At 37.9% G+C, this 24,700-nt stretch overlaps 1 protein-coding gene and 1 long non-coding RNA gene across 2 annotated transcripts in view; one reads left to right on the forward strand and one right to left on the reverse strand.

The window, feature by feature from the left end:
- Positions 1-24,700, reverse strand: part of LOC127971938 (short transient receptor potential channel 7) — a 69,567-nt gene that overhangs the window by 40,978 nt on the left and 3,889 nt on the right. The window lies entirely within an intron of this gene.
- LOC127971939 (uncharacterized) lies at positions 21,341-23,145 on the forward strand. Its single transcript, XR_008156975.1, has 2 exons — positions 21,341-21,943; positions 22,365-23,145. It is a non-coding gene; the product is annotated as an uncharacterized LOC127971939 (long non-coding RNA).

Genomic DNA, 24,700 nt, shown 5'->3' on the forward strand with positions numbered 1-24,700 from the left:
TGTTTATTCTCCATGCAACACCTTTCTGAAAACCGTTGATTTTAACAAGGCTCATTGTTCTGAAAAGTGAGGTGTGCGCTGATTGGCCAGCAGTGTGTTGTGATTGGCCGAATACCTCAATTGTGTGATGGAAATGTTATGACCTTTACCATACTGTCTTGGGTATCCTGGACAGTATGGTAAGACAAAAACATTAAAACCCATTATAAACGAGGCATTTGTTGCATCCAGTGGGGACATAATTATGAATTATAACTACTCCTACTGTCTTTTTAAGCGTTGTGTTGTATATTGCGCTCCGTATACATAAAACCTGGATTTTTGATCAGAGAAATGATAAACAACAAGCACTACTCTACACTGCTCAAAACTCACATTTGAATCATCAGTGGCAAATTCTTAAAATATAAAACCATACATACAGGCTCTGAGTCAGAAGCGCCAGACAGTCGTTGCAAAGATGGAACTGCCCCACTTTATAAAAACAACCTTTGTGTAGACGGAATTGTAGTCTACTCTGCCAAGTTCAGGAAACAGTCTTCTGTAAATGCGCTGCACACATCTGAATATTTGGGTTGAACTGTTCTGGAACAGTGTTGTAAATACAAATTAACTACTGATTTCTAGTTGTATCCCTTTTTGGAAGAACAAACAAAGCATTTTCACTTTCACAATGAAACACACAGCATCTCCACAACACAGCAGCAGTGGTAACAATAATACTACAATGAGAATAAAAGTTAAGCATTCTTTCTTTGTGTGAATATCTGGTCAGTATTATGCAAATCTTCACACAGTGACATGCAGGGGAGTGTTTCAGGGGGGCGTGGCAGAGTCTTAATTTTTATTAAGAATATCTCTTTGGATTTGAAACTTTCGTTTTTGCAACTTTAGGGATCTTATCTATACATGTGTGTGTGTGTGTGTATGTGTATGTGTATGTGTGTGTGTGTGTGTGTACATTATGTGTATGCATGTTCATGTGTATGTATATGTATATTTACACAATAAATACAGTAGAATAACATTTTTTAACTATATAAACAAGGTGAAAATAGTGATTTTTGTTACAAAATGTATTAGTTTTTTTTTTTTTTTTTTTACATTATAAGAAAAAAAGCTTAATAGGAAAGTTCTTTTAATGTCATAATTTTGTTTATTTTCATTATGGCCTAAAATGAGTCTCTTGCGAGACTCTTTCAAAAGTGATTTAGAAGTTCAGGACAGCAAAACGTTCCAATTATTTCACTGACGGACAAGGTGAGAGCGACAACACAACACACTGAACTTCAACAGCTCACAAACCAGCATTCACTATGACACAGAGATCCAAACCGGTCCTGCAAGACTGTCACAACAATAATCATGTGGAGGTGTCCGTCTGTCCAGAGAACAACTGCAGTTATCAGCCCTTTCAATCCACATCAGTGTCCTCCAGCAAAATGATTTCTGACACTGAGGTCTGTGGGTGGAACAGATGCTGAGCTCCGGACACCCATCAGACTGAGCTCTGAGATAACGAGCAGTCTGTCCATCTCAGGAAACAAATCCCTTCACTCGTGTGTGAAGCAGCCCGTTCAAGCACACACACGGATCTGCCTTCACTGTAATCAAGGTCTGCCTGCGATAAACTCTCAACCATTCCACAGTTTGGGCTCAAAGCAGCCCGTCATTCTTGGATCAAGCTGACTGAGATGGATTTGCCAAACAAAATTTGTCAGACACACTTACTGATGAATATAAATTTCCATTTAAAAAGTTTGGTATCAGCCTAAGATTACTATTTTCATTCAGCAAGGATACATTAAACTGAAAAAAAGTGACAGTAAAGCCATTCATAATGTTATAAAATGATTTGTATTTCAAATCAATGCTTTTCTTTTGAACTTTCTGTTCACCGAAGAATCTTGAATAATAAAATACATCACATTTTCCACAAAAATAGAAGCAGCACAAATGTTTTCATCATTAGACTTTCTACTAATTATGTGAACGCTAATGCTTCTAGCCATGCAATTGTGATTTTACAGGATGTGCCGATGCATTACATAAAAAATATAAATAATTCATAATTCAATGCAAAGTTTTACATCAGATCTGTAACTCTGATGTGGGTTTTAGAGCATCTGGAACATTGCATTTACAAATCAGCATCAATAACTGAAACTGTTTTATAAATTTGATTATGATTGTCTGCCTCTGGCTTTAAGTGATCCTTACAACAGATATAATATCTCAAATCTTCTACAAAACCATTAAGATTGTTGTCTCAAAATTACTTGCATTAGCTGAAGCGAAAGCATACAGCAGTCAGATCACACACACACAGACACACACACACACACACACACCCACACACACGTGTCTCATTCTGGACCAGCAGCTGTTCTGAGTTTTGAACCCTTTCAGGAAAATACATAAGCATCAAATCGGATTCAAAAATGCAAACTGACAGATCCAGCATCTGCATCCAGCATCTGCATCCAGCATTCATACTACTTCAGCCATGAAGAACATAACCTGGATGAGAGCAGAGCATTAAAATAATCAATTATTAAAAGAGACAACTTCATGAGTTAAAAGTTGATCACATAATAATGATACACGTGAAATTAAAGGAATATTGTTTGGATGCACTGTATAACAGGGCCTGAAATACATCAAGGATTGCTTTACACACAATTGTAAATGCTTTGGAAAAAGTCCAACCATCAAAACAACACTTGTAACAATTAATCTATATTTGCAGAAAACACATACTTTGAACTTAAATAGGCCAAAAAAAAAAGATAAATGTCACCCCCCCCCCACACACACACACAAATCTATATATACTTAGATATAATTAATTATATCTCTTATGAAATATATGAATATTTCAATGAAAAAACCTGTATAGAAACTTCTAGTAAATTTCACAAACACAATGAAACAACAAGTAACACATTTATTTAAGCATTACATTTTGAAATAGAAAAAAAAAAAAAAAAATTCCTGTAAAACATACTCAAACAATCTTTGTTTAACTCCTCTGTATAACATTGTTATTATTTTAGATTTTCTAGACCGATATGGCTAGGAACTATATTCTCATTCCGGCGTAATAATCAAAAAACATTGCTGCAGCAGGTGCAGTGATATTACACAGCGCATTTCATTTTGCACAACTTTTCATTTTCCGTTGGTCTTAGTACATGATGTAACAACAGAAGAGTCAAGTTTTAAATAGGAAAAATATAGGAACTATTTGGTCATTTTTGAGCGAGATGCTTACGGTCTAATCAGATTCAATGATCTATGCTAAGCTAAGCTAAAAGTGCTACCGTCAAACCCGGGAATCGGCTGAATGGATTTGAAAACAGTGGGGGAAAAAAGGGAGTTGAAAATGCCTGTTTTCAAAAAAATAAAAAATAAATAAAATGCAGTGTTCCTTTAAGTCACAATTTTGTTGTAATATTTGCTCTGTTTGCTTTTTACAGTAGTGACTATTTACTATTTTTCATCGTGTGAATCCTGGTTGTATGAAAATCCACAAAAATCATAATATGTAATTGTTGTAATATTTCATATAATCCACAGCAATTAAAAACAAAAACAAAAACAGAAAAAATAAATAAATGTATAAATGATAACAAATGAGATTTCAAGGATATTTTGAATGCTGAACTGGGAAATGTCCCTCGTCTCCATTTCAGGAATCTGCTCATTGTAACCAAACAAACAGAAATACACAAGGACTCTGGTCAAGCAAATTGGTAAAAATGACAAATAATTTCAGTAAAAGCACAGTGGGGTGAACGGCCACCCCAAAACACTCTCATAATGTGACTGTAAGTCATGTAAACACTTTTAACTAGAAACGGCGGCTTGGGAGATACTCGTAATTGGGGCTGTTTTCTTACAACTTGCTGAATCAATGCTGCATGAAAGCAGTTCAACACACAAGAGCATTTTTAGGAATAGCAATCTGAGATAAAGGCTATTAAACTATTTAAATGAATGCACAGCCAGTGTAACAGCCACAAATGTTGATTAATGAATGCAATTTTCTTCTTTCCTTGCAATAATATGCAATACATTAACTATAGACTATGTAAAGCTTCTGAGTTTGAGTTTAATGTTCAGAGACATTATCAGAGGCAAACAGTGATAATCTGTGTGTTTATGAAAATATTTACAGAACAGATTTGGAGAAATCATTACATCACTTGCTCACCAGCGGATCCTTTGCGGTGAATGGGTGCAGTCAGAGTCCAAACAGCTGATAAAAACATCACATTTTGTAAGACCAAACAGTCCAAACATTTCTAAACAAATTTGTGTGTGGATTTTTATGTGAGAGGAATACAGGGAATGGACTTTTTCACTGGAGGTTATAACGGTTATTAAGAATTATGAAATTGTATTTTGATCTGAAACAACGGTTTGATGACGTCTTGATGGATTTGCTTCTTATAAACATGCAGATTTTCTCTTAAAAAATATTATAATTGATGGACTGGAGTGGTGTTGATTACTTGTGGATTATCATGATGTTTTTATCAGCTGTTTGGACTCTCATTCTGACGGCACCCATTCACTGCAGAGGATCCATTGGTGAACAAATGATGTAATGCTACTTTTCCCCAAATCTCTCAAAATCTGTTTCCGTGAAGAAACAAACTCGTCTTCATTTTGGATGGACTGAGAGTGAGTGTAACTAGTTATTTTTGCATTCATGTTTGATGCTGTATGAGACACTGAGAGAGTTTCTGTTTACTGCTCCTGGAAAACAATTTGCTTTTGTACATTAGATTCCTCAACAGGGCCAATCTATGGGGAACAGATGCGGAGAACATTGAGCTCTTTCTCAGGAAACAGAGAGCGGGGTTGTTATACAAACATCTGCAGGTGTGTGTGTGTGTTTGCAGGGGCTCAAACTCAAAGAGACTGTGTTCCAGCAGTCTGACCTCAACACTATATGATGACACCGCATTTACTGCAATGCTTTTATTCTCCATAAAATATTTTTTCTTCTGAATATACCTGGTTTAAAATTTAGCATGTTAACTCTCAAGTGCCACCAAAAATAAATAAATAAATTCCAGAGACATTTTACGTAATTGAAATAAAATAAACAATACCTGAAGTAATTATATATATATATATATATATATATATATATATATATATATATATATATATATATACACACACACACAAACCCGATTCCCAAAAAGTTGGAACACTATACAAATTGTGAATAAAAACAGAATGCAATGATGTGGAAGTTTCAAATTTCAATATTTTATTCAGAATACAAAATAGATGACATCAAATTCTTAAACTGAGAAAATGTATAATTTTAAGGGAAAAATAAGATTTAAATTATTTTAAATGTCATGGCATCAACACATCTCAAAAAAGTTGGGACAAGGCCACTTTTACCACTGTGTGGCATCCCCTCTTCTTTTTATAACAGTCTGCAAACGTCTGGGGACTGAGGAGACAAGTTGCTCAAGTTTAGGAATAGGAATGTTGTCTCATTCTTGTCTAATAAAGGCTTCTAGCTGCTCAACTGTCTTAGGTCTTCTTTGTCACATCTTCCTCTTTATGATGCACCAAATGTTTTCTATGGGTTTTCTATTGGTCATTTCAGTATCCGGATCCTTCTTCTATGCAGCCATGATGTTGTAATTGATGCAGTATGTGGTCTGGCATTGTCATGTTGGAAGATGCAAGGTCTTCCCTGAAAGAGACGATGTCTGGATGGGAGCATGTGTTGTTCTAGAACTTGGATATACCTTTCAGCATTGATGGTGCCTTTCCAGATGTGTAAGCTGCACATGCCACACACACTCATGCAACCCCATACCATCCGAGATGCAGACTTCTGAACTGAGCGCTGATCACTATTTCGGTTTTCCTTGTCCTCTTTAGTCCGGATGATATGGCATCCCAGTTTTCCAAAAAGAACTATTTTTTTTTTTTTACAGTTTAGGCAGTTTTCATTTAAAAATCAAATGACATGCATCTATGCAAACAACTTAAACTAATCTTCTAGACAGGGATCTCTGAGCCCACTTTACTTATTGATTTGTTTACTAGACAGCTCTTTATAATAGCATATGATGGAGTGGATATGATAATGTCAAATGAGAAAATGATCCCCAGTCACACACTCCCATGAGCCCGACCTGCCCGAGGTGTGTGCATTTCATATGACTGACAGCCAGCTGATTTAACAGGTTTGCCCTTTTCACTGGTCTCTTGTGAAGAAATCAGTCTTTCTGAGGGATGAGAAAGACACTGTGAGCTCGAACAACCCAACACACGAACACTGCCTCAACACACACACACACTCTCTCTCTCTCCCTCTCTCTCTCTCAATGGATATATCTGATACTCTCTCGTCTGAAGTCTTCAGATCACATTATAGGAATATTCCAGTTCAGTACAAGTTCTATGGACAGTATCTGTGACATGTTGTCGATTACCACAGAAGATAATTTAGACTCTTTACAGTGATACACTGACAGAGAGAGTCTATGGGGAAAGAATAGTCATAAAACCAAATTCAAAACACTAGAAATCAGAGCCAGCAATGCTGGGACGAAACAGTTTCCATAAAAACCCACCAAACAGGGATAACATCAGTAACAAACCACCACAAATAACAAATATTTGTCATAGAAAAGTATTATCACCAGCCTTCACATTATCACAAGCCACAACTTCACATTTCTAGCCTATCAACTTTAACTGCATTACTGTAAACACCATCTTTTTGTCACAGTGTCTGGGTTGTGTTCCCTGGGTTTCCACTAGGTGGCCTCCTTTCCCACGGTGTCTGTCACCTTATCACTTCCTGTTCCCTTATTTGGTCACCTTCCTCCTTGTTTTAGTTAATTGATTGTTCCCCACCTGTCTCCAGTTCCCTCATCATCCTTCTGTGTATTTATACCCGGTCTGTCTGAGTCTGTGTCACGGAGTCCTTGTCTTATGTGTGATACTTTCCATAGTTTGCTCTTGCCGTGTGTTCGTATTTTTTTTTTTTTTTTTTTTTAATATGTTTATTGGATATTCTGGTTTTGACCCTGCCTGGACTGTTTACCCTTTTGGATTGCCCCTCAATAAATTTCTTACCTGCACTTGGATATCTCCTGTGTTTCCTGTATCACCAAACGTGACAGAAGGACTCCGTCACCCTGAGATCCAGCGGTATGTCAGTTGACGCTTCTTCCCCAGCCACCGAGCGGGAGAGAAGCAATCAGTTTGAAGGAACCCGCCTGGTCGTGTTTCGCGGGACCAGAGGAGGTCGCCGAGGAGGAGGTGGGCGAGAGGTAGCTCAGCATCGCTCTCCACCATGGCCCCCCCTTCGACTCGGGGCTCATGTGGGAGGGACCCGAGCCGCCGCCTCACCATGCCAGAAGGAGAAAGCCAGCGCCACTGCCCATGATGGCCGCAGGTGCAGTGCCACAGCACAAGATGGCCGCCAACCCAGCGCCGCTGCGGTGCATGGCCACCAACCCCGCACCACGAGGCAAGATGGAAGCCAGCCTCACACCACAGTACAGGATGGCCGCCAGCTCAGCGCCACGAGGCAACATGGCCGCCAACCCAGTACCACGAAGCAAGACGGCCGCCAGCCCAGCGCCACAGCACAAGATGGCCATCAACCCAGCGCCACGAGGCAATATGGACGCCAGCACAACGGCACAGCACAAAGTGGTCACCAGTCCAGCGCCACAGTGCAAGATGGCTGCCAGCTCAGCGCCAACGCCCAAGATGGCCGCTGACACATTTCTCAAGTACTTCGATATGCTGTCAAGGATTCTAGAGATTCCCAAGACGGTTTACATGTCTGCTGAGCCAGCGCCACAGCCAAAGATGGCCGCCAGCCCAGCGCCACAGCACCGGGTGGTCGCCAGCCCAGCACCACAGCACAAGATGGCCGCTAACCCAGCGCCAATGCCCAAGATGGCTCCCTGTTCAGAGTCATGGCCAAATGTCTGCTTGCCCAGCGCCGCTGCACAGGATGACAGTCACACCTGACCCTCCGGAGTCGAGTCGGGTTCCAGTTGACCCTCCAGAGTCGAGTCGGGTTCCAGTTGACCCTCCAGAGTCAGAGGGTCTGATCCGCACTGGAGCGTTTCCGCCTTGACCAAACTGCTGTGGTGGTCTTCTGCTCTGCCCTGGGAGACTCCGGCATCGACCACAAGGACGTGGTGGTCTTCTGCTCCGCCCTGGGGGGCTTCCACCCGGACCACACAGTTGTGGTGGTCTTCTGCTCCACCCTGGGGGACTCCGGCATCAACCACAGGGACGTGGTGGTCTTCCGCTCCGCCCTGGGGGGCTTCCGCTCTGACCACACGGTTGTGGTGGTCTTCTCCTCCCTGGAGGACTCCAGTCTCCACCACACGGACGTGGTGGTCTTCTGCTCCACCCTGGGGGGGGGGCTTCATGTTGTTGTTGTTGTTGTTGTTGTTTGTTTTTTGTTTTGTGTGTTCACTTCTGTCCCTGTCCCCCTCTGTTAGTCTGGCCCTCCGTCCCTCCCCCTGAGCCTCCACCTGTCCTCCTCCCTCCTGGTCTCCCTGTTTTGTGTTACATTCTGGTGCCTGTTCCCCATGTTTTTCTTTTCTGGCCCTCCGTCCCTCCCCCTGAGCCTCCACCACTCTTGCCATGTGTTCTTGTTTTGTTTATTGGATATTCTGGTTTTGACCCTGCCTGGACTGTTTACCCTTTTGGATTGCCCCTCAATAAACCTCTTACATGCACTTGGATCTCTCCTGTGTTTCCTGTATCACCGAACGTGACACTTTTTTTTTTTTTTTAATTAAAACTCTTCTTAAAAGTCTTGTTTTTTTTTAAGCATAAATGGACTTTATGTTTTAAATTAGTCTATTTTCCTGTCACCTTGCTTTCTGGTTTAGTCTAAACAGTCTGTCTTATCATTTATGGTGTTAAAATTCACATTGGAACTTCTGCTAAATGAAGAAATGTGAATATAGCTCACACAATGGCAATTTAATTTTTCTTCCTTCTATCATAAACACACAGACAGGTTCATATATAGCTTTCATTATATGACTAATTTCGATATGGATTTTTCCATTACAGCCACAATGTCACATGCACTTCAAATTAATATAATTAATCACAATGATGTTCAATTACAGACGCTTTCACTGTTATTATCACACAGAATCACTCTGGGGTTCACTAATGTGTTAAACAAGATCAATCATGTTCAAGATTGAGAACTGGTCATGCTTTTTACCCCAGGGAATGCTTTAAAAATAACAAAATAATACATTTGTAAAAAATTAAAAATCTAAAGAAAAGGGCACAACAACAGATGTACTGTGTTATGCATAATATACTGAGTTTTGTATAAAAATGGCTGACATTCACAACTATATTTGAGCAGATTTTTAGAGAAAAGTCCTGCCTACAACAATTAAAAAAAGAAAAATAAATAACAAAAACTATATATGGGGTATATATATATATATATATATATATATATTCTCCTCTCCTCTCCTCTCTCACGCTGCAGTTTTCCACAAGTTCATCAAACAACCGCAGTAAGAATATTTCATCAAGCACGGTGAGTAATGGCTTCTCCTACAATTGTTATTTGCACCTCTTGCCACATGTACAGTTTATCTATCTCTGTCGCTGATGAGGGATTCACATGTGATAAATGCAGGGAAACAGTTAGGCTGACAGAGAAGATTTCAGAATTAGAGACACGCATCCAAACTTTAATTGAGGACAGTAAGAATGTTAGGGCTCTAGATATGGCTTTGGATGCGTCTAGCTCAGGGATTCCTGTACATTGTCCGGTTCCAGCAGAGCCCCTGCAGCAGGGCAACTGGGTGACGGTGAGGCAGCGTAGTCGTGGGTCAAAACACCGCTCTTCTGTTCCGATCAAAACATTAAACAGGTTCTCCCCACTCAGTGATGCACCCACTGAGAAACCTGATGAAAGTGCTCTAGTTATTGGCGATTCTATTGTACGGAACGTGAATATAGAGACACCAGCCACCATAGTCAAATGTTTACCGGGAGCCAGAGCGCCTGACATCTTGGCAAATTTAAAAGTGCTGGCTAATGCTAAACGTAAATACAGTAAGATTGTTATTCATGCCGGCGCTAATGATGTTCGACTTCGCCAGTCGGAGATCACTAAAAATAACTTTAAAGAGGTGTGTGAACTTGCAAGCACGATGTCAGACACTGTAATATGCTCTGGTCCCCTCCCTGCTTACCGTGGTGATGAGATGCATAGCAGATTGTCATCACTCAATGGCTGGATGTCTAAGTGGTGCCCACAGAATAACATAGGTTATATAGACAATTGGACGAGCTTTTGGGGCAGACCTGACCTGTTTAAAAGAGATGGTCTTCATCCCTCCTGGGGCGGCGCCACTCTTCTGTCTAGAAATATGGCAAATAGTCTTAGTGTTTATACTTGACTAACTGGGGCCCAGGTCAGGAAGCAGACAGACTGGCTAAACCGACCGTCTGCTAGCTGCCTCCCGTCACAGAGGTCAGTTAATTCTCAGCACATAGAGACTCTTTCACCTAGATATCACACTATAGAGACTGTGTCTGTTCCACGAACTAGAAAATACAAAAAACGTCCAAACCAAGTTAAGGTTAACAATTTAATTGAGGTTCAACAAATAAAAAACAAATGCAATATGGATAAACAAATGATAAAGATTGGCTTATTGAATATCAGATCCATTTCTACGAAAACACTTTTTGTAAATAATATGATAACTGATCATAATATAGATGTGCTCTGCTTGACAGAAACCTGGCTAAAACCTGATGATTACATTATTTTAAATGAGTCCACCCCCCAAGATTATTGTTATAAACACGAGCCGCGTCTAAAAGGCAAAGGGGGAGGTGTTGCTTCAATTTATAATAACGTTTTCAGGATTTCTCAGAGGGCAGGCTTCAAGTATAACTCGTTTGAAGTAATGGTGCTTCATATAACATTATCCAGAGAAACCAATGTTAATGATAAATCCCCTGTTATGTTTGTACTGGCTACTGTATACAGGCCACCAGGGCACCATACAGACTTTATTAAAGAGTTTGGTGATTTTACATCCGAGTTAGTTCTGGCTGCAGATAAAGTCTTAATAGTTGGTGATTTTAATATCCATGTCGATAATGAAAAAGATGTATTGGGATCAGCATTTATAGACATTCTGAACTCTATTGGTGTTAGACAACACGTTTCAGGACCTACTCATTGTCGAAATCATACTCTAGATTTAATACTGTCACATGGAATTGATGTTGATAGTGTTGAAATTATTCAGCCAAGTTATGATATCTCAGATCATTATTTAGTTCTGTGTAAACTTCATATAGCCAAAATTGTAAATTCTACTTCTTGTTACAAGTATCGAAGAACCATCACTTCTACCACAAAAGACAGCTTTTTAAGTTATCTTCCTGATGTATCCGAATTCCTTAGCATATCCAAAACCTCAGAACAACTTGATGATGTAACAGAAACTATGGACTCTCTCTTTTCTAGCACTTTAAATACAGTTGCTCCTTTACGGTTAAGAAAGGTTAAGGAAAACAGTTTGACACCATGGTATAATGAGCATACTCGCACCCTAAAGAGAGCAGCCCGAAAAATGGAGCGCAGCTGGAGGAAAACAAAACTAGAGGTATTTCGTATTGCTTGGCGGGAAAGTAGCATATCCTACCGAAAAGCATTAAAAACTGCTAGATCTGATTACTTTTCTTCTCTTTTAGAAGAAAACAAACATAACCCCAGGTATTTATTCAATACAGTGGCTAAATTAACGAAAAATAAAGCCTCAACAAGTGTTGACATTTCCCAACACCACAGCAGTAATGACTTTATGAACTACTTTACTTCTAAAATCGATACTATTAGAGATAAAATTGCAACCATTCAGCCGTCAGCTACAGTTTCGCATCAGACAGTGCACTATAGACCCCCTGAGGAACAGTTCCACTCATTCTCTACTATAGGAGAGGAAGAATTGTATAAACTTGTTAAATCATCTAAACTTACAACATGTATGTTAGACCCTATACCATCTAAGCTCTTAAAAGAGGTGCTTCCAGAAGTCATAGGTCCTCTTCTGACTATTATTAATTCCTCATTGTTATTAGGACATGTCCCCAAAACCTTCAAACTGGCTGTTATTAAGCCTCTCATAAAAAAGCCACAACTTGACCCCAGAGAACTAGTTAATTATAGACCAATCTCGAATCTCCCTTTTCTGTCCAAGATACTAGAAAAGGTGGTATCCTCACAATTATATTCCTTCTTAGAGAAAAATGGTATATGTGAGGATTTCCAGTCAGGATTTAGACCGTATCATAGTACTGAAACTGCTCTCCTTAGAGTTACAAATGATCTTCTCTTATCATCTGATCGTGGGTGTATCTCTCTATTAGTTTTATTGGATCTTAGTGCTGCGTTTGACACAATTGACCACAACATTCTTTTGCATAGACTTGAACACTTTGTTGGCATCAGTGGAAGTGCATTAGCATGGTTTAAATCGTACTTATATGACCGCCATCAGTTCGTAGCAGTGAATGAAGATGTATCATATCGATCACAAGTGCAGTATGGAGTACCTCAAGGCTCAGTTCTAGGGCCGCTACTCTTCACGCTTTATATGTTACCCTTGGGAGATATCATCAGGAAACATGGTGTTAGCTTTCACTGTTATGCTGATGATACGCAGCTCTATATTTCCTCGCAGCCCGGTGAAACACACCAATTTGAAAAACTAATGGAATGCATAGTCGATATAAAAAATTGGATGACGAGTAATTTCTTACTGCTAAATTCAGAAAAAACAGAGGTGTTAATCATAGGGCCTAAAAACTCTACTTGTAATAACCTAGAACACTGTCTAAGACTTGATGGTTGCTCTGTCAATTCTTCGTCATCAGTTAGGAACTTAGGTGTGCTACTTGATCGCAATCTTTCCTTAGAAAGCCACGTTTCTAGCATTTGTAAAACTGCATTTTTCCATCTCAAAAATATATCTAAATTACGGCCTATGCTCTCAATGTCAAATGCAGAAATGTTAATCCATGCATTTATGACTTCAAGGTTAGACTACTGTAATGCTTTATTGGGTGGTTGTTCTGCACGCTTGGTAAACAAACTACAGCTAGTCCAAAATGCAGCAGCAAGAGTTCTTACTAGAACCAGGAAGTATGACCATATTAGCCCGGTCCTGTCCACACTGCACTGGCTCCCTATCAAACATCGTATAGATTTTAAAATATTGCTTATTACTTATAAAGCCCTGAATAGTTTAGCACCTCAGTATTTGAATGAGCTCCTTTTACATTATACTCCTCTACGTCCGCTACGTTCTCAAAACTCAGGCAATTTGATAATACCTAGAATATCAAAATCAACTGCGGGCGGCAGATCCTTTTCCTATTTGGCGCCTAAACTCTGGAATAACCTACCTAACATTGTTCGGGAGGCAGACACACTCTTGCAGTTTAAATCTAGATTAAAGACCCATCTCTTTAACCTGGCATACACATAACATACTAATATGCTTTTAATATCCAAATCCGTTAAAGGATTTTTAGGCTGCATTAATTAGGTAAACTGGAACCGGAACACTTCACATAACACCGTACTTTCTACATCATTAGAAGAATGGCATCTACGCTAATATTTGTCTGTTTCTCTCTTGTTCCGAGGTCACTGTGGCCACCAGATCCAGTCTGTGTCCAGATCAGAGGGTCACTGCAGTCACCCGGATCCAGTACGTATCCAGACCAGATGGTGGATCAGCACCTAGAAAGGACCTCTACTGCCCTGAAAGACAGCGGAGACCAGGACAACTAGAGCCCCAGATACAGATCCCCTGTAAAGACCTTATCTCAGAGGAGCACCAGGACAAGACCACAGGAAACAGATGATTCTTCTGCACAATCTGACTTTGCTGCAGCCTGGAATTGAACTACTGGTTTCGTCTGGTCAGAGGAGAACTGGCCCCCCAACTGAGCCTGGTTTCTCCCAAAGTTTTTTTCTCCATTCTGTCACCGATGGAGTTTCGGTTCCTTGCCGCTGTCGCCTCTGGCTTGCTTAGTTGGGGTCACTTCATCTACAGCGATATCGTTGACTTGATTGCAAATTAAAACAGACACTATTTCAACTGAACAGAGATGACATCAATGAATTCAATGATGAACTGCCTTTAACTATCATTTTGCATTATTGAGACACTGTTTTCCAAATGAATGTTGTTCAGTGCTTTGGCACAATGTATTTTGTTTAAAGCACTATATAAATAAAGGTGATTGATTGATTGAAAGGTAAATTACCAAAAAGAGATACTCATTATTTACACTGATTTAAATATACCTGAATAAAACCTTGAATAATAATGCCTTTTTAGAAATTAAATGTCTGAACTAAAAAAAAGTGAAATCATGCACTTTTGTAAATGAAAAAAAAAATTGCATATTTGTAAAATGGACTATTTAACACAAAATTGTTATTTCACTATTATCTAAAACTTATTACTAAAATTGTACCTAAAAGTTATTATAAAATCAATGCAAAATGTATACACTAATATATAATGTAATTATAAATAAAAATGGCTGGCATTTACAGTTGCATTTTGGCTAAATTAATCAAACTTTAAAAGTCTTCACTGCTAAAAATACTCATATATAAACTATACCTTTCAGGAATACCTAATACCTTTGTAGACATAAAATATCAAAAATAAAAATCACACTATATAACTGTTTTTATTTTTACTAAGTGTATTACAGTCTATTTAACACTAAACTACAAAGTCGTTTAGAAAAACAATTTGAAATGTCCATTAATATTCTAAATAATTATGAATTAATAAATAAATCAAGGTCAACATTTACAACTGCATTTTAGGGGAAACAACAATAACAACAACAAAATGTCCATTTAACATCATTTGCACTGATTTGAGAAGAATTTTGCATTCATGAAAAATTAACTAAAGTAAGATTTATTATAGCCCATTTAATACCAAAAAGGTTTTTTTTCTTTCTTAACTGTTATTAATACCTGAAAGTTTTTAGAGAGAAAATAAATTCTAAGTAAATAAAGTCTAAGTAAAGTCTAAATTTTAAATTAATTATAAATGAAAAATTGCTGGCATTCGCAGCCGCAATGTAGCAGAATGAAAGCGGTCATTTGTAGCATTCTGTGCTGGATTGCATTCCTCCGCCAGTCGCTGCCGCAGGGATCATCTGGAGTCTGTCGCTCCTGAAACGAGTCCTGCCTCGTCTCTAATGAACATTCCTCAGAAATCTCCGGTAATCCTCCGTCTCAAACCGAGACAAACGGGAGGATTCCATCAGCTGAAGCCACGGCAACAGATGTGATGTTACCGGTGGCAACAGTGGTCACATGACCCATGGAGTGCCAGGTTCACTGACGGCTGTAAAACAACTACATGCTTTTGTTCCCTGCTGTTTTGTCTATAGCCTGTTTTGGAAGAATAAAAACCATGTTTGTTTTCATTGGACGCTAATATAGATGGCATTTCTGAAGATGAGGCAATCTGTGCACCCATACGGACTCAAATATGGGCACTTCAGCAGGAATTAGCTCAGAGACACACTGGCGTCTGACCTCCACACAAATGTTTATATGAGGTTGGGGAGTAAAAGCCTCTTTACAATGAGGAAAGAAGTTAAGAATGATTGGATTTGACAAACCAATCCAGTTCCAGCCTGCACCGCATTCATCGCCGAAGATTCAAGACGATACCACAGGAACTACAGCTTTTCATCATATAAACAGGCCTTATAATGTCTGTTAATATTGTTAACTTAAATTAAAACCATATATATATATATATATATATATATATATATATATATATATATATATATATATATATATATATATATATAAAATCATGTGAAATAAAAATAAACAATAAGTAAAATAACATAAAAAAGGTATTAAGTTTTTTTATTTCAGCAACATTTTTCATTTTCATTTAGTTAACTTGAAGTACTAAAATTATATGAAATTATATAAAAACTATATTATATTAGAATAGATTAGCATAACATATATCTGTCACACTCCAGTGGCCTAGCATGAAGCGAGATGGACAAACTCGACTTGAGTTGACAAAACCTGATAAAGCTAACCTGGGGCAAACTGTTATTCTCCAGTATCCGGTTTTAATGATGTTTATTGGAAACAGTGTGGTTTGAGACATGTTTTCTCTTGTTTGGTGGGTGTGTAAAACATGTCAGCCCAATCTGCAGCAACATGAATATAAACTACGCGGTATTAAAGAGACAGCTCGCACAATGTACTTAACACCAAAATAAATTCACAAGAGCAAGTATATTGTTTGCATGTTTATTTACATTAAAGGCTAAATATTTTCCAGACTATAAGTCACACTTTTTTTCATAGTTTAGCTGGTCCTGCAACTTATAGTCAGGTGCGACTTATTTATCAAAATTTATTTGACATGAACCAAGAGAAATGAACTAAGAGACATGAACCAAGAGAAAAGATTACCTTCTCCAGCCACGAGGGGGCGCTCTATGCTGTACACTGAGCAGCATAGAGCGCCCTCTCGCGGCTGGAGAAGGTAATGTTTTCTCTTGGTGCTTGGTTCTAAATAAATGCGACTTATAGTCCGAAAAATACGTTAACTAAAATAATAAGAGCACAATTATAAATATGGAACTTCTTCGTCTGTCTAAATATCATGTTTAAATAGTCCATATCCTTTCCATAAAAAGGTTTGCTAAACACTGATTAATGTAAAATAAAAATACATATTTATATAATTTTTAATTGTACTATGGAGTGACACTTTCACAAACTTTTCTATACTCCTCTAATTATATAATGGTAAATATTACAGTAACACAGCACAACATCATTGATCAGCAATAATGATAAGACTAATACGCACAATAAAAATAATAAAGTCATATAGATCATAAAACAGTCTTCGTCTCATTATCCTTCATCTGTATAAATATAAATATAATATAAATTTAAATATATATATTTAAATCTGCATGTGATATTCATCAGACTGTGTGAATGCCATGAGTCCATCTGAGAATGAAACTACAAAAACACTGAATCCAACACTGGACAAACCGACATTAAACATCTTTTCTACATGAACAGAACACATGTGGTGTAAAGAGTGCTGTCAGACAGCTCTAGAGGAGGATTGATCCGGGCCACAGACGGATCTGATCCCTGAGGAGTCCAGCAGGATTCGGCCGTCAGATAGATTAGACTCACACTCATTAGTGAGCAGTGTGTGCTGGGAAACAGATGCTGCTCTGCTGAATGCGTGGACTCTTTACTGAAACACTGGATGTGCAAATTAACATTCAAATACACATACACACACAGAGAGAGAGAGAGAGAGAGAGAGAGAGAGAGAGCCCTTGAGAGAAGGGCTGTAGTTAATTACACACACTGTGAAGAACACTTTAATTTACAGTTGTGTAGTGGACGCACACACCACCATCTGAGCCCTGACAAACACACACTTACACCTGGTCCTCACACACATCCAGTTCAGTTGTCTACATAGGGAACTACCTTCTAAGGAGCTGTTCATGTAAAGCATGGAGTGCAAGAAACGCGATTTTCACTGATATATTTGATAAGTTGATACTCTAATATGCATATAAATACAAAACACACACAGAGATATTCTGTTTCTATCTCATCTTCTTTCTGCTGGCTTCTCATCTTCTCCAGGTCAGGATGCCCGTATGAAGTAAAAGCCATCTGCCCAAATATCCGACTCAAAGTACATTATCTGACTGTTTCCTGCTCCATTTCTCAGACACACAAGCTGTTATTTATTTCTCTCATACAGAGAGAGTTGATTGTATTGCCTGAAGATTCAGTGCTGCTGCTGCTTTAATGGAGATTGGGAAGATGAGACATGCTTGTGATATATTCTCATTATTTATATTGAGTCTTTCCATACCTAACACCACATGACTTTATACGGTGATTTCTTACAATCAGAGTTAGGTGCTTCTACACTCTTGTTAATCAGCTATTATTTCCCACTGATTTTAGGAATAATTATGGGTATGGTTAGGTTTAGGGGTAGAGATTGGGTTTAGTTTATATTTTTGTACAATAATGTTGATCCAGGATCATCAGAAGATGTTGATCCAGGAACATGTCTTACTTTGCAAAATCACGGCGACCGACTTACACAGATCTGTATGTACTGTATGTGCTCCAATGAGTCTAAACAGGTAAAGTACACACAACGGGTCAACATGTCAGAACTACAGTAATTATAAAAGAAGAAAAAATATTTCATTAAGATTTTTTTGAATTGCAGCTGTACTTTAAAATATTTCATATTTCTTTCCAAATTCTCCTCTGTGTAATAAAAATGGTGATATATTATTTCACTTTTAAAGTTATAATTTTGTTTTTGCACTGAATTGAACTGCACTGAATGCACCTTTTTCGGTAATTTACTCTCTGTGGAATTACAAAAACATTTATTTCAGTTCAGTCCAACAACATTTTAAACAAAGGCCCTACAAACTTTTTCTTTCTTTCTTTCTTTCTTTCTTTCTTTGTTTTTCACCCAGAAATGATTGTTCCTTTCTGAAAAAGACATTAAACATTTATTTTACTGTAAATCAAATGAAAATAAACCCCTTTTTTTTACTGTTGAAATTAAACTATTAAACAAATTGAATAGGCTAATAATTGTTTTCTGTGTGTATACAGTATGATGATGCTAGTTTTCTCAAACTAAATGGTCAAATTCTTGTGAAGTGACTCCCACAGCAGCTCTGGAGATTAAGTTTTTGTGTTCTTGCCATCATACAGTGAAACTCAGAGGCCGAAAATCACTGCGAGCGTCACGCGTGCATCAGTATTTGTGTAGTAAACAAAACCCCGTTTCTGTCACTCATACATACAGAGGCAAGCAGAACATGCAGGATTCATATTTAAATCGTCTATTTGCATTTTAATATTCACAGACACTAGATCATATCACCATTCAAATTAAGTGGCAGACCTACTTTTGAGTTATTCGTCCAAAAAAATATGAATTCTGTGGCATTATAAAGAGTAAATTATGTTTTCATAAATGGACTCTGCGATGCTGTCCACGTTTTCACGTTTTCAAAACATATGGCTCTAGAAATGTAGCCACACTTCAGGGGCCCTATCTTGCACCCAGCGCAATTGACTTTGTACACCGACGCATGTGTCATTCCTATTTTGCACCCGCGCAAAGCACGCTTTTCCCTCCACAGAAGCACGTCGCTAAACTAGTGAATGAACTTGCGCTCCCTGGGCGGTTCCGCGCAAAAAAGGAGGCGTGTTCCGGCGCAGACAATCCCTGGTGCTATTTTGCTGTTCCATTAAACAATTGCGCCACTGACCAGAAAAAACCTAGTCTAAAGTCAGTGGCGCGTTGCGCGTTGTTCCTTATGCTATTTTAAGGGCGCATGCTTGACCATAATGTATAGTGTGCACAACGCGCATACACTTTGCTCATGTTATTTACACAGATGCAACCGTTATTTTTGCAAATTATAAATTGTTACACTAAAAAAATATTAACACATGAGATGACGGAAATCATTGTGGTGTGCCACGAAGATGTGAAAAAATAGGCATAAATCTAGCTTACAAATTATTCAGGCTAATTGTAGTAATTAAGGATCAGACATGTTTGAGGTCATATATGTATATAAGGACATCTGACAAATTGGTTTGTCCGTCAAGAACCAGGAAAAAAAATAAATGAAACAATTGTGGCTATTTCCTCCCACGCCTGTTTAACAGACGCTATTTTGGGTGGGTTTCTCCCATCCCCATACAACACAACTTCTCTGTCTTTCACTGCTCTTACAAGAACATCAGTCTCCTCGGCTGTGAACCGCTCCTGGCGTGCGCCTGGTAAATACGCCATAATAATAGCAATCCATAATGGAACTTGCATACCTGCTTTTAAAGGGAATGTTGGATGACGCTCTGATTGGTTTATTTCACGTTACGCCCAAACCACACCTATGAATAATGAAGCTACTTCAGACCAACCCATTTTAGATTTGCGCCGGGCGCAAGAGCCCCCAGCCGGCACATGACCGACCTTCAACGTTGAAATATGGTTGAAATAAGGTCAGTTGTGGTTTCAACGTTGAAACAACGTTGATTCAACGTTTAAAGCTGAATGGTTGAAAAACATTCAGCACATGACCAACTTTCAATGTTGAAATATGGTTGAAATAAGGTCAGTTGTGGTTTCAACGTTGAAACAACGTTGATTCAACGTTTAAAGATGAACTGTTGAAAAACTTCCAGCACATGACCAACTTTCAACATTGAAATATGGTTGAAATAAGGTCAGTTGTTTTAATGAAACAACGTTAAAAATGTTTAATGCTAAATGGTAGAAAAAGGTTAACAAGCTTTTAAATTATTTATATTAAATTATTTAAATTAATTATTATTTTAATAGCATTTAAAAATATTTTAGTCATGATACCTATTCTAAAATCTAAAGGTATATGTTAAATATTATCATCATTAACAACAATAAAACTTTCGCTGCTTTATCACACTGAAACAACTCCCATTGGTAGTTTTATTTTATTACTTCTATCATGATTGGTTAATCTGGCTGTCATTCAGGAAACTGGACAACGAATCGGTTCGCGCTTTTCTACATTTAAAAATATGACTGTTGTTGTCGTCTTTCTGTGAGTGAGGCGGCTAACTGTGAGCTGCTGCTCGTTATAACTGACTGCTCGGTCGGTCCCGAATTATTTCATATTTGCCTGTACATTTTTTATTTATTTTGAGCGAATTTGAGTCGTGAAATGTCAATGGAGTACAAAAACTGTGAACACAAGAAAGGTCAGGTGTTCTGCGAGGTCCTGAAAACATCCTGTCACAATGAGGTAAGAAAATCGCTAACTTTATCTTTATCATCTTTTGAAAATAGTAAAGTATTACCAGAGTTTACAAATGGGTAGTTAAAAGAACATGTAACCTGCAGATAAATAAATACCCGTGTGTCTATTTTTGCATTGCTTTATCACAGCTGATCAAGTTAGATGCTCACCTAATGTGTTACTGGTGAGTTATGTGTTAATGTCTGTCTTTTAGAGATTTTCCCATATTTTCCTGATATGAATCCCATGCATTAGGTGTGTTATATATGTTTGTATTCTTATAATAGTTTCAAAGTGTTTTCTGCAACATATAAGTGCAAATGTCGTTATTTAAATAATATAATTTTAATGAATTAATGAAAATGAAAAAAAAAAAAAAAAAAAAGGATTGTTTAAAGCCATGGTTCTCAAAGTGTCAGGCCCCCTCTAGTTGTTATGCAGGTGAATCACTAAATTAAACTAATTAATGTTAATACATTTTAACTTAATCTTTGAGTAAGTTTTTTTTTTTTTTGCACATTTAAGTATGTTACAGTTAAAGTACAGTACAGTTTTGTAACTTTTGTTACATAATTACATTTAAAATTAAATTTTAATTTAAACTTTTTTTTTTCATTTACCTGTGTATGTAAGCACAGTTGTAGTGTTAATGTTCAAACTGTATTTACCATGGTAAAGTGTCTGACAATTAATTTTCTTATTAGAATAAAACTGCCTCATTTTTTAACTGTAGACCTGTAGCTGTATAGTTTGGTCTACTACGCTGCTGAAATGTAATGTTGGTCATTATGGTGCAACTTAATATTTAATAACAAATATTTTCTGAAGTGGTACTTATAAAAAGTTTGAGAATCAATGGTTTAAAGAAATGGTATAATATGAAATCCTGCTTTTTAAGAACTTTTCAGTAAACCATTTCTTCTTTCCCCTTGTAGAGTCATCAAGGATCCAGCTTGTTCTTGAAACATTGGTAAGAAATTGTTCATCTGCTTCATTGCACTGTCACTTCTGCTAGAGATGCTTTGACCTTTTGTGATAGGTTTTGGTTGTGCTTAGTTTAATAAAAATGTACTGAATTTGATTTGACTTGTTTTACTACACTGTAATGTTAGTGTTCTGATTAAAACAGTGTAACTGGGGGCTCTGAAAACACTGCTTGTGAATAATTTGTTAATATTGTACATTTTCATCTGAATACATTAAATAAGTGTTTAATGAATAGTGTTGTCCACTTTGGTTCCAACCTCACTGTTACTGAACTGTAAAGTGAAAATATTGTGTGATTTATTTTGCATTCAGTTTTCAGTTAAATATATTTCACAATATCAAAGTTATTGTGAAACATTGTGGACATACCTAAACAAACTGGTTAAATCTTATGTTCCCTCCAGAAGTTTGCCCTCTGCAAGTGAACGACGCCTTGTGGTGCCATCCCAAAGAGGTTCATAATCACTCTCAAGGACCTTTTCCTGGACTGTGTCCAGCTGCTGGAATCACCTCCCAATCTCAATCCGAACTGCTGAGTCTTTAATCATTTTCAAGAAACATCTTAAGACTCATCTTTTTCACCAGAACTTAACCAACTAATGCTAGCACTTTTCCTTCTTTTCTTGTCTTTTATATATAAAAAAAAAAAAAACCTGGCTATGCGTTCTGTACTAGACTAACTGAGACTTGTCATGGCACTTGTATACTGTTGTTGTTCGCTTGTACACCTGACTGCTTCTGTTCTTCTCATTCGTAAGTCGCTTTGGATAAAAGCGTCTGTTAAATGATTAAATGTAAATGTTTATACAGGACGGTACAGAAAGTGCACAAGTGGGAGAGAGTGGAGGGGACGGTGTCAGAAAGGACCTAGCGCTGGGACACTTTCAAGGATCACCCGAAGCACAACCACACTGTATACACGAGGCTGCTGGTTCTAACATTTTAGAGTGCCCTGCGGTAGAAATCTCATTCTGCATTCCCCACGGTAAAGAAGACACAGTCCGGGGGGGTTCCCATTAGAAATCAACTGGTGGAAGGTTCCCTTCTCGAACTGTTCAACACATTTTCACTGCACAAATGTACACAACTCTTGTAATGAGACACATTACTAAAACATGTTTTTGACAGAAACTGTAGGTTTCCACCAAAATAAAAGATCCACTGGTTTCAGTCATAAAGGTACAAGGGTTTGTCTTGTAAGTGCTGCAAAAAAATATGCATTTATGTGCCAAATTATTTCACAAAAACCTTTAAATATTATTGTATTTGGATTGTTCTACTGCCTGTTTTTAGCATTACCTCCATGCATACTCTGCATAATAAAGTGTGGGATTATTTTCATCTGTTTTATACAGTATGTTTCCAAAATTAAACTGCTGTTTGACAATTTTGAGCATGTGGTAGTTTATTGAAGTTGTTTGTAAAGCCATTGCTGCCAGTCATTAGATTTTTAGCCTTGCATGTACATTGTTGATCTAAATGCCAACTAGGATCTAGGTGTATTTACACACGGTGCAAGGTACGACGGGGAAACAACGTCGTGTTATCAACGCTGATTAACTTTTCAAAATCAACACCTGATTCAGCTTTCATCCCAGGGCTGCAGCACGACCCTAATTCACCCATAATGCAGGTAAGACGGTGAAACAGCGTCGCGATTTCAACGGTGAATCCACGTCGTGATTTCAACGTTGATCCAATTTGCAAAATCGAAAGGTTATTCAACGTTGATTCAACGTCGGGATTTCAACAGTGAATCAGCGTTGTGATTTCAACCATACATCAACGTCACGATTTCAACGGTGAATCAACGTCGTGATTTCAACGTTGATCCAATTTGCAAAATCGAAAGGTTTTTCAACGTTGATTCAACCATGGTACCTGACGTTGTTTCAACGTTGAATCAACGTTGAAATGCCGGCTGGGCCATTTATCCCGCCGGGAAAATAGCAACAGCGCCGAGACCCGCCCACAAACTTACTTGCGCTTCGCGCTTTGACACTTGCGTTTCAGATCGTTAAAATAGGGCCCTATAACACTCTCTCTTTCTCTCTAGCATATGCGCCCAGATGCGTTCTTAGGTACTGAAATTTGCCACCGATTGATTTAATGTGAATCAGTACTCTGTAGTACCAATGCAATTCGTACCCTTAAAAGTACTGAGTTCGGTACCCAACCCTGATTAAAACGTAAATCAGTGTGTCAGCGCCGGTAGCCATGTGGGCTGTATGCTGACATATTGTGCTGACAGTTGTGCTTCAGGTCTCCCAAAATCAAATGCCACCTTGTGGACCTTTCTCACTCCCACCCCACATCTCTCTCTCCCACTCACTTTCTGGCATATCTCTACTGTCCTGTCAAGCAAAAATGTCACAAAACATAAATCATTGTGACAAGATGATCATTAAAAAAATGCCAATCTAAAAAAAAAATAAAAAAAAAATAAATGAAAAATATAATCTAAAAATAAGAAATATCTAAATATAATAAATGGTACTTACATTATGTGTATAGCTGCTATTTTTATAGATTTTAAACTCTTTTTTTTTTTTTCATGAACTGGAAATATCACCCAAAGACTTTAAATCTGTTTAGATTTACCCAATATTTAAATCTTATTTAGGTGCATTAGAGATGTTGGTCAGAGTTGCCATACCTTATAAAAACACTCACTAATTTTGAATATTCACCAGATGCAATACATAACGAAATATGCATGCCTTCAATAAAAATCTCAAAC

This window comes from Carassius gibelio, chromosome B14 (genome assembly GCF_023724105.1).
Source record: "Carassius gibelio isolate Cgi1373 ecotype wild population from Czech Republic chromosome B14, carGib1.2-hapl.c, whole genome shotgun sequence".
Taxonomy (NCBI): Eukaryota; Metazoa; Chordata; class Actinopteri; order Cypriniformes; family Cyprinidae; genus Carassius; species Carassius gibelio.